Source organism: Anabrus simplex, chromosome 10 (assembly GCF_040414725.1).
Source record: "Anabrus simplex isolate iqAnaSimp1 chromosome 10, ASM4041472v1, whole genome shotgun sequence".
Lineage (NCBI taxonomy): Eukaryota > Metazoa > Arthropoda > Insecta > Orthoptera > Tettigoniidae > Anabrus > Anabrus simplex.
The window spans coordinates 23514274-23526475 of NC_090274.1; positions in this window are offsets into that span (position 1 = coordinate 23514274).

The window sequence follows — 12202 nt, forward strand, 5'->3', positions numbered from 1 at the left end:
TATAATGAATAGCAAGAATCGCTGCCGACAACCTCTCCTTAACATGGATAGTGAAAGTTATTCCGTGAGTTTGAAACGTTATGCCTATATATTTAAATTTGTTTACTGTTTCCAGCTCTTCACCCTCGTACGTAATGGTCTCGGACTCACTGCGTCTCCCACCTCGTTTGAATGTCATCATTACGGTTTTCTTTTTGTTTGTATTCAATTCGTTGATTCGAGTCCAAACTAGTAACTTGTCGAAGGCTTCCTGAAGTGCATCTCTAGAAGCTGATGCAAGCACCATACCCATCAGCATAGATGTGGATTTGTACTCCATTCGTCTTAATTGCTTGCATCACATCATGGGTCGCACTGTTGAAAAAGATACGACTCAAGGGATCACCATGCAATACCCTAATTTTCTGATCAATTCATATGGATACAGAGTCGTTAATTTGAAGTCTGTTTTTTGCCAAGATGTTATTAGGCCTAATAATACGAACTAAAGGGTTGTTCTCACCCAATAAATTTGTTAATTTATCCATCATTTTTACTCGGTTAATTGAGTCGAAAGCCTTAATGTAGTCCACAAATACCGTAATCAACTTCCCTCTTTTAAACCGAAGAGCCTCGTGAATAATATTTTGTAAACACTGAATTGCATGAACAGTTGATCGACCTTTTCTGAAGCCAAATTGCTCCTCAGGAAGAAAACTTTCTACTAGAGTATTTAGCCTTCCTGTTATAAGTTTGGTTAATAGTTTCAAAAGAGTACTTTCCAAGGCGATACCCCTGTAAGCATCAGCATCACAAGGATCCCCTTTCCCTTTGCATAAGAGCTTTAGAGTAGAGGTTCTCCAATGATCCGAAATACAACCCTGTCGTAGGCATTCATTGAACAGAAGTGTCCACGATTCCAGAAGAACAGGAGCCGCACTCTTTATGTGTACATTGTAAATGTTATCTGGTCCACAAGCTTTCTTCATATTCAGCTTCGTCGATTATATCTTTTACTTCGTCTTGTGTGAATAGGAGATAGTTATCAAATTCCAATATCTTGTCAAATTTCTTAGCAGGGCTTGTATCGTTAGGTCGGAGGACCTTGGAGAAGAGTTCAATCCAGATTTCCATCGGAATGTCACGAGGGAATTTCGGTATTCTTGGTCTGAGTACAATGTATGGTTGACTTTTAGGAAACTTCCCTTATAGCTACCAACGAGATAAGAACCAAAATAGGATGTATAGAAAACTTTAACGGGACAAAGATGCCGCCTTATTTGAATATACGTAACTTAGCATGCTTTAAAGTATCCTCGAAACAGACAGCGGCAAATTGACGCCAGCCATGCGTGAAAGTAGTTATCGGGTGGAAAAGACGTTCACGGCTTATAGCTGAGAACAAGTCATCAAGGCACGTTGATATGTTTGCTTCCTAGGAAGGCCTATGTAATGGCTTCATGACTGACCCCACAAAATAATGGAAACGAGTGAGCACCAGCCCGCAGTACATGAAGAGAAGTGTCAAATCTACAACTCTACTATTCTATACATAAATTAAAACCTGTTGAAATCATAGATTTAGTGTTTAATAATATTTGATATTTTAAGGAAAATTTGACCTGAGACTTTGCAACTGACTCAATCCCCATTGCTTCTCTTGGATCATATAGGGCTTCCGTGAAACACTTCCATCTGGCCTTTTGTTGGACAGCGTCTTCATTAATTCCTTCTTTTTCCCATTCATATGCACTCCCCCTGAATCGTCTTCTTCGGATGGCCGCGTTTTCGAGCACCTTGTGATTTTCACGATACAAAAGTTTTCGATCCCCTACCGGAGAGTTGGGGGGAGGGGGCTACTAAAGAGTAACGCCCTGTTGGCCAAGAGAGCTTTGAGCAGGTTGGAGAAGTAAGGGTTGTATGTACAGGCACGATTTATTCGCATTTACGATAAATGCGACAAACTTTTTTTTTGCTAGTTGTTTTACGTTGCACCGACACAGATAGGTCTTATGGCGACGATGGGATAAGAAAGGCCTAGGAGTACAGCCCCAGCATTTGCCTTGTGTGAAAATGGGAAACCACGGAAAACCATCTTCAGGGTTGCCGACAGTGGGATTCGAACCCACTATCTCCCGGATGCAAGCTCACAGCCGCGTGCCCTAACCGCACGGCCAACTCGCCGGCAAAATAAATCTAAGCGATTTTGAAATATCTTAACGAATCATGTAATTCTGATTAAGAAATAGATTTTGTTTTCGTGAATTACAGCGAATTAAAGCGACGAGGCCAGTTTAATGCGAAATTTACTTATTTTGCGTTAAGTGTGAAAATGCAGCGAAATTCACGGAAAATAACGATCTTGAAATTGCATTACAATATCACTTGTGTGAAGGGAAACAGAAGACAGAATAAGGATTACTCATTTCGACGAAAGTATCTTTTCGTATTAATATTCTATTAAATCCCTTAATGGTATGGCCAAGTCAAGTGAAAGCTACTGCTATGTAATGTGCAAGGGTAATCTGTTATGTAATCTTTATTAGGGCTATGTTATGGTTCTAATGAAGATTACATAGAGAATAATGAATGATTAACAGTACTGCTACTCTTTCTTTATATATTTTTCACATAATTCACAAATCTCACGAATTACACTTCTTATGAATAACTGTTGGAAAGGATTAAAGCGATGGGATCAGCCCTATTTCGCTAAATAACTCGCGAAACCAAACATAAATTAATGCGAAAAAGTCATGCCTCTATATGCATGTGTTTTTCAGTCGAGTGCTGTATTTTCAATGGCTCCAGTGGGTTTTCTTTGAGTGTGGCCTATCCAACGCCACTTTCTCTCCCTTAAATCCTATCTGGATTTCAATTGGCAGCTGATTCGTTTCCTCCAAAGATCTTAATTTGATATGACATCCGGCCATCTGATTGCACATCTTAGGCAGGGCCGAATTTACTCACAGGCCACGCCAAGAGACCTCGATTGGTGCCTGCCTTTTCAGTAGACTTGGTCATAAAAAATTAATTGTACGCAATTCGAAAACATAGAAGTGTTCATTTATTTGTTTAGAATTATGATATGATTTTTTACGATATCACTATTTTTCAATTTGTTGTTACGTCGCGCTGACAAATAGATGAGATAGGAAAGGGCTAAGGGTGGGAAGTAAACGGCAGTGGTCTTAATTAATATACTGTCCTGGCTCAGTCCGCTGGTATTGGAAGGTGTTCAGATACGCCAGGCTCGTGTCGGTAGTTTCACTGGCACGTAAAAGAACTACTGCGGGACAAAATTCCGGCACCTCGGCGTCTCCGAAAACCGTAAAAGTATTTAGTGAGAGGTAAAACCAATAGCATTATTATAACTTCTAAACTTGGGGTGGATAATGTGCAATAAAAATGGCGCCGCCATATCGACATGGATTAAAACTGAAAATCACGAGATTGTCGTCTTTCGCAATGCGTGGGATTTTCTTTAACCTGCAACTGACTAGCTTCTACTTCAACAATAATTAAATCGTCACCGCTTTCTTTTCAACAGCACTATTGCTAACGTGGTGTTCGGCTTGTTGTTGAGTTGAGGTGGAGGGCAATGGTTGTTGTCGCTGGTCGCAGCTGCTGTATAGTTGTGTTTCGCATCGATTCATGTACAAGTTGATATTGTTTTGGTTGTCAGTTTTCATCTCTGCGTGTGTTAGCTATTAATCTACTCTTTTTAAAATAGTCTATCAAGCACGATCTGTGACGTAAAGTATTTTAGTGGTGCACAAAATAGAAAACGAGCTACTGAACGAGAAAAAGACGACCTCTGTCAAGTTAAAAAGATTTTGAAAGTGTGAAAATGCAACTTTGAACCGTCCGATAGTAGTACCGGTAGCAACATGAACAGCCAAGGTGATTTATTTATTTATCGTGTCAGAAGTACAAAGTAAACGAGACAAAAATTAAACAGAGGAAATTTTAAACATTGGTTGACCAAAAATTGGCCACGTCAAGCGCATTTGGAGTTGCTCTCATTAGGTCTTTAATGGTACAAGTGGCTGGAGAAGGACACAGCAGAAGATGCTCGTTAGTCTGCTTAGTACCACACTTGCAGTAACTGTCTCCACAGGAAGGCCCCATTTCTGTAGGTTGGTCTTGCATCTCGTGGTGCTGGAGCGTAATCGATTGAAAGTCTTCCATGTTGTTCACTTATCAGAATGTCCAGAAGAAAGTTCTTCCTTTGGAACCATCCATTCTCTCAAATGTTGACATTTTTCCCGCCACATTGAGATTCTTGCTTGTTGTGGTGTTCCTTTAAGAGCTTCAGTGGTTGTCAAGAAGTTCTTTCTTGATTTCAGCCTAGGATGTGCTGGTTGACAGGCATACAAAGGGCGGGCTTCCACAGTCATAGCCTTGCTTTTCTCATACCTAGCAGCAATCTCATGTCGGATTTCAAGTGGTGCTATACCAGCGAGACAGTGGAGTTTATCTATGGGAGTATGTTTTAAACAACCTGTGATAATACATCTATGTTTTTGGCATGGCTGGACTTATGCCGCACGGAGCATGCATATTTAGCAGTGGAGTAGCACAGTGCTAGTGCACTTGTTCTCACAGTGCAATGGTGAGCTCCCCAGGTGGTGCCTCGAAATTTCCGCACTATGTTGTTTCTGGCAGACACTTTTTGTTTCACGTTTAGGCAATGTTTCTTATACGTAAGCGTACGGTCCAGAGTCACTCCCAGATATTTTGGAGTCGAACAGTGTTGAAGAGGGATTCCTTCCTAGGTGATTCATAGGGTTTTAGCTGCTTTTTTTGTTATTGAGATGAAATACACAGCTCTGAGTTTTGGCAGGATTTGGCTTCAAGTTAAACTCACTGTAGTACTTGGTAAATTCTTCCAGAGCTTTGGATCAAGTCTGTTCTACCTTTTCTAAACAGTCGGCCTGAGCAGTGACTGCACAATCATCAGCATAGACAAAACTCTGGGTACCTTTAGGTAGAGGCTGATCGTTAGTATAGATGTTGAATAATAGTGGTGCGAGCACACTGCCTTGCGGTGATCCATTCTTCTGTGTTCTCCATCTGCTTCTTTTTCCCTGAAATTCCACAAAGAATCTTCGGTTTTGGAGAATATTTTTAATGTTGCACATTAGATGGAAGTCTTTGGTGATGTCATACAATTTTGTTAGAAGAAGCCGATGGTTGACTGTGTCATAAGCTGCAGAAAGATCAAAGAAAACAGCGGCTGTAATGAGCCGATTCTCAAAGCCATCCTCAATGTGCTGTGTCCTTGTCTCTTCCACAGGACCTCAAAGTGACCTACCTCCCAGCAGGGTGTATTTGCATGTGATATTGTTATACATCCGGGTGTCTCCTGGGCAACGGACTAGGACTCTTCCTAGACGGCTGATTCTCTCACACCAGAAGAAGCCAAGGTGATAACACTTGGTGAAACCGGTGATGGTGATGGATTAGCTCCCATATGTGCTGTTATCACCTTAATGAAGTTTAAACCGAAAGAGATGGCCGTGCGATTAGGGGCGCGTAGCTGCGAGCTTGCAAGATATTGGGTTCGAATCCCACTGTCGGCAGCCATGAAGATGGTTTTCCGTTGTTTCCCATTTTCAGACCAGGTACATGCTGGGGCTGTACCTTAATTAAGGCCACGGCCGCTTCCTTGGCACTCCTAACCCTTTCCTAACACTTCGTCACCAAAAGACCTACAGTACCTGTGTCGGTGCGACGTAAAGCAAGTTGAAAAATAAAAAATGAAGTTTAAATGATAAAAATATGACGTGGGGTAGTTTTTAGAGGAGAGATATGGTAATTCATACAGCTTTTCACCATGGTGGAATGTCTCACGGCATATTACATTAATTCAGCTTTTCGCCACAGTGGAAGATAGAATGCGCTGCCGTCACCCAACTTGAACTCGCTACCAGGACCCCTTTGCTTCCACCACTTACCCTCATAAATTCCGTTACCAACCCGCGCATAAGTAAAACACAAGTACATAAAAGCTGTAAAGAAACCAACTAACGAATTAAGGCACATAACAACCAGAAAAACTCTGCACGGATTTCATTTCAAAGTATGCTCCACAACGTATCACTCGCCAATTGAGAGATGCGACTGTGCTTTATGCGGAAAGCAGTGTGGTCGTTAGCACGTACTGAGATGTGCAGGAATGACAACTACTACTACTATAGGTTCTGCGCTGAATGTCAGCCTTACGCCCAGGCCCCGATTTCAAGTAGTTAGCGCCCTGGGCAAACAATATTTAGCCGCCCGCCCCTCTGCTTGTTTTCCTGTTCCTCTAGAAAATAAATGTTTACAAATTAAATATTACAGTTTTCAAGATTACAAGTTTTAAAACAGAACATTATGCAAACACAGTTAATTCTCATAATTAAACTTATCAAGCCAAATAAAGATAACAGCCAAATAAGAATGAGGCTGTTTTTATTTTTATTTAAAATGCCGTTAGTTCAGTTTGATAGTTTGTATGTAAGTAAATAATTTTAGAAATAAGACACATTTTCTTCATAAAATTTAAATACATAGGTTAAATTCAGGTTTTAAAGTTAGAATAGTTTAAAGTGTTTTATATAGTCTAATAAAATAATTGGAATAATTTGTGGAATGTAAAAGTAATTTGAGTGTAATGAATTTAAGACGTAATTCACGTAGGCCATAATTACTCGATCCGCCGGCCGCCGCCTCTCAAAAACTGGCGCCCTGGGCAAATGCCCAGTCCGCCCATTTGTAAATCGGGGCCTGCTTACGCCTACTGTATGTGTCCGACAGTTAAGAAATACTGATTTCCTTTACGCAGTGCGATAGTATTTGTATTATGCATTTTATTAATTCTTTGTATAACTTATGGCAATAAGCTGCAATAAATAAATTATTATTATGAAAGCTCTAAAGGAAAGAATGTGGAATACAGAACAAGAATATTTGGTATTGAACTTTCCATAATGCAGTGGAGGGTACAATTCGCCGGATGCTTTAAAAAAACTCATGTATCCTCGTCTCTACCACAGGATCTCAAAGTGACCGATTTCGTTTACGAGTCGTCAACTAGCATACCAACATTGACCACCGCCTTCAACTCGGCGACAACACGTAGAAACTATGCGATTCTTGCTCACACTTAATTTTACATTATGTCCAAATCTTTCACTAAGTCGGGTGCTTAAAATGAACTCATGGCATTGATAAAACTGTATTAAATTGCAGTGTTTGTTCTTATAAAATTAACCTCCACACACATGATCAGCAGATACGGAAGGCAACAGCCAGGGTAGGGTTGGGAGTTGTGGTGGTCATTTAAGAGGAAGTACAACTAGGCAACCATCCTCTATTAACACTAACCAGAGGGGAAAAAATGGAAGGGGTCCAACACTTCAGGAAATGAAGGGCATGAAAATGAAGGATTCTCTAGGTCGCGGGAACCTAACACCATCGAAGTCAGAAAAGAACAAGAGGTGGCTGAGGGAGGTCGGATAGGATAGATGAAAGTGAGGAGCCTGACACAAGTAAGTGAATTAAATGCTAGGACTCAGTTAAGATCCCCGTGGTCGCCAACGCACGCTCCCAAGTTGGGGTTCCGATTCATTGGCTGAATGGTTAGCGTAAAGGCCTTCGGTTCAGAGAGTCCCAGGTTCGATTACCGACCCGGTCGGGAATTTCAATCGCGTATTATTAATTCTTCTGGCTCAAGGACTGGGTGTTCGTGTTTGTCCCCACATTAGGCAACAAACACACCTCACTACCAACCACCACAGAAACACGGAATAGTGAACACATCCCTACACATAGGGTTGGGGTCAGGAAGGGCATCCGGCCGTAAAAGAGGGTCGAATCCTCATTTGCGACATAGTTCGCACCCGCAACCCCACAGGTGTGGGAAAAGCGGTAGAGGAAGACGAGTGGGAAATGGAAGAGGTGTTACGCTTCGAGCTCCACTCAGCCTACGTGATTACAACTGACGAGCTATTTGACGGTGAGATGGCGGCCCCGGTCTAGAAAGCCAAGAATAACGGCGGAGAGGATTCGCCGTGCTGACCACACGGCACCTCATAATCTGCCGGCCTTCGGCCTGAGCAGCGGTCGATTGATAGGCCAAGGCCCTTCGGGGCTGTTGCGCCATGGGGTTTGGTTTTGGTTACACTTCGAAAAAATGAAGGTATCGGCCAAAGAAAGACAAGTGCCACGAAGGGCATGAAAATGAAAGACTCCCTAGGTCTCGTAAATCTAATACTGTGGGGTCAGAGAAGAACATGAGTTCACGAAGAGAGGTCGGATAGTAGTGAGGAGTCTGGCACAAGAAAATGGAAACAGTGCCAGGAATGAGCTAAGGCCCCAGAGTTGCCAACACACACACCCAAGTTAAGAGCCACTGGAGCCCCTTTTAGTCGCCTCTTACGACAGGACTCAGCTAAGGGACTCGTGGTCGCCAACCCACCCACCCTCCCCCAGTTAAGAGCCCCTGGGGCCCAGAGAGAAAAGGCTGGCCGGAATTTGCTTGATGAGCGAGCATCGGAGTTTCGTCAAAGAAAACCGTGCCATGGTCGAAAAGAAAAAGATCTAGAATTATTTTCAGCAAAACCCGAGAAAATGATTAGCCTTCTTTTTTGCTAGTGGCTTTACGTCGCACCGACACAGCGTCTTACGGCGACGATGGGATGTGAAAAGCCTAGGAGTTGGAAGGAAGCTGCTGTGGCCTTAATTAAGGTACATCCCCAGCATTTTCCTGGTGTGAAAATGGGAAACCACGGAAAACCATCTTCAAGGCTACCGACAGTGGGATTCGAACCCACTACGGTATCTCCCGGATGCAAGCTCACAGCCGCGTGCCCCTAACCGCACGGCCAACTCGCCCGGTAATTATTAGTCTGAAAAGAAAATTCTGTAAGAATAATAATAAAACAATTATGTTTATGTAGACTAATAAAATCAGTTTTTCAAAATCTTGAGTTTTATTGTCTCCCCTCCCTGTTCCACTTAATTCAGATTCTGAGTACGCCCATGGCGACGGTCCTAACAGGGGTGATTTATTGACTGATTGATTGATAAAGTATTTTTGTTACCTAAATAGTCGTACCTCCATTACTTGCAAGTAAGCAAAAGCGAAGCAAAATCATCTCCGTACAGGCCATGAAGGCCCTTGGAGAGGTGGAAGGTAAAGGCTTCCACTATTCGTAACCTCGGCACTTGATGGGGTAGAGTGATTAGCTCTACGCCCGACCGCCTTTTCCCCCAGGAATTAATCTCGTTCCTTTTTGGTGTAGGCTGAGTGAACCTCAGGGCCATGTGCACCTCCGGAAATGGAAATCTCGTTTCTTAAAATTTCTTGACTTCTTGACGGGAATTCGAACCCACGTCCTTCCGGGCGAACCGAGCGCGCCAGGCAGCCCCTATTTCTGCAAGTAATTTCTGAAAGTTACTTTTTAAAGTTCCTTTTTTTTTTAAATTAATCTGAAGTAAAAATGGACCTATACAACGGTCTTACGAAATAACAAGAGCTATTTCTCTTAGGGTACAGTTCAATATTCTTTTATATTACTGATGAATGTTAAAGATAAATAAACGTACTGCAGCATTTACGGTTTCGTATGTTATTTAGTGTAGCTATGAAGATGAATATGCCAGAACTTGGAAATCAATAACAAGGGCAAATCGCTCTTTGCAGCGAGACACTTGGTCGTTGCGTCATATATGTACCGGTAGCCTATAATATTCAGACGTCGGACGAAGCCGACGAAGATACATTAATGTTGAATCTATGTACTTAATTTTTCTATTGAATAAATTACATTCTATATCCTTCTGTTTCCTGGTATTTTGCCTTACATATTACATAATCTATTTTTCTTGTGGATTTTCCCCACTTCAATCCACCGTTTTCAAGATTCAGGGGGCGGTACAAGGGCATCTCCCTCCTCTACTGGCTCTCGGGGCGCCCTTGCTATGGCAGTGCGATTTTTCATAAACAGACGAATAATGAGACCAACCAAGTTATGATTTCTAAGACAGGTCTAATTCTCATTTCAGTCGCAGCATTTATACAACATTCTGGTAAGAGTAGCTTCACAGTTCGAAATAAATATGAAATTTATTGAAGAAATGGTGTACCACAAGCGAAAATGAAAAGAAAAGAAATTCCTATTTTGCAATCGTTACCGCACCTTAAACATAGTTACTTACAGTCTAGGTAACTATATACGACGACAATACTATACACAATAAAAGTGCCCACAATACAATAAAGAGAACTAAGAGCAGGAATAACAAACATGGTCCCGAACTGAACGGTGTACAACAAAATGTGAACTGTCGCAATTAAAACGAACAAAGTCATACATAATAGATGAGTGAGAACCCAGAAGGCAACCATGTTAATTTTGTTCCTTTTCAGACCAAGCAGCAAAGCTATACTGCCTATACAGGATAACAAACTCAGAAAGATGAAGAGCACGCAAATTGTTACACTCCAAGCAGATGCTCCAGACGCGATAACGGCTATAGCTCCAATGAAGGTAATAACAGACAGAATAATGAACGTGACAGCGATAATGAAGCAGCCACGTTTCAATTCGAATACGCCAAAAAAATTGTCTGTCTTTACCACCATTTTCCTAATAAGCAGTGGTATCCCTAAATAAGTTAAGTAAACAAATTTTCTGTGAACTAAGAGATAATAAAGAACCCGTTAAACAATTTTATCAAAATCACAGCCAGCTGAGGCTATGACGCAATTATTTGGTTTTCTAGAGCAGTGAATTCGATCCAGAGGGCAGTGGGTGAAACGTAGGCAACGGGGTGAAATATGATTAAAGTCTTCGACCATGTCACAATCTTGAAGCAAAGATCGCAGTCATTTGACTGGGGGGTAGCGTGAGAGTTTTGAACATTGTATTATAGGCAGGAATAATGATCAGCGTAATTAAAAGTGACTTATAGTAATTTGCTTTATGTCGCACCAACACAGATAGGTCCTATGGCGACGATGGGATAGGAAAGGGCTAGGAGTGGGAAGGAAAATGTGTGAAAATGGGAAACCACGGACCATCTTCAGAATTGCCGACAGTAGGGTTCGAACCCTCTATTTCCCGGATGCAATCTCACAGCTGCGCGCTCCTAGCCGCACAACTAACTCGCCCGGTCAATGTGACAATCACATTGTGACTTTTAGCTACTGTTACTGAAGTGATAGTGCACTATTGCGTAGAATATGGGTGCAGGGAGACTTTTAAAGGAAGGATCTGCCATTTCTTTTCACGGGTAAGTTAATATTTACTTAAATGAACCTGTAGGTTCTTAGACAATCACAAACTATGATGACGTAAGGGGTTTATATGTTTTATAAAGTCGTTGTCAGTTGTCTGTAGAATACGTACAATTACGTGTAATTTGTTGTGTTGGTTACAGTTCCAGTTTCCCGGGTACCGCAATTTTTAATATTGTGCTTTAATTGATTTCAGTTTTCCTGCTGATGAGACAAGGAAAAAGCAATGGGTACTCGCATTAAGAACGGAGAATGTCTTGCCTGGAAAGCATTCAAAATTATGCTCTAAGCATTTTTTCACCGTAATGTTTTGATAATGAACCATTTGATGTGGGAGTTAAACTGAAGCCAAAATCAGTACCAACAATTTTTAATTTTCTACCCCACCTTTTATCAGCAGGATGTTTTTTTCTTCAGACGTTACCTCCTATTTGTAGGCCTACTTCAAATGTGGCATATGTACTAAATATGATGAAGTGACTTGTGCAGAAAGGCTGCCTGTTTTCTTATTATTATTCTACTGCTACTACTACTATAAAGAACGTTTTCATTCCGGGTTTTTAATTATCTCTTAGTTCACAGTAAATGCGTTTAGGTGGGCCAATGACCTAGATGTTAGGCTCCTTTAAACAACAAGCATGAATCATCATCAAATTTGTTTTCTTATTTAGGGATACGAAAACGTCACAACTGCTCATTACAAAAATGGTGGTACTGGTAGATGTGATACGGTGAAGTCTTTTCATTCTGTCAAACAAAACTTTATCAATGATTCATGTTTCTGTCTACAGGAAATGCCATGGTATCTACCACATGGCTTCCAGCAACGAGAGCATACGCAGTTTCAATCAGGATTATAAAACATTCATCTTCTGCATAAGTTATTGTGAAAACCGTGCATCGCGAATGTAGTCATTGCGTGCCGCAGATCGTAAT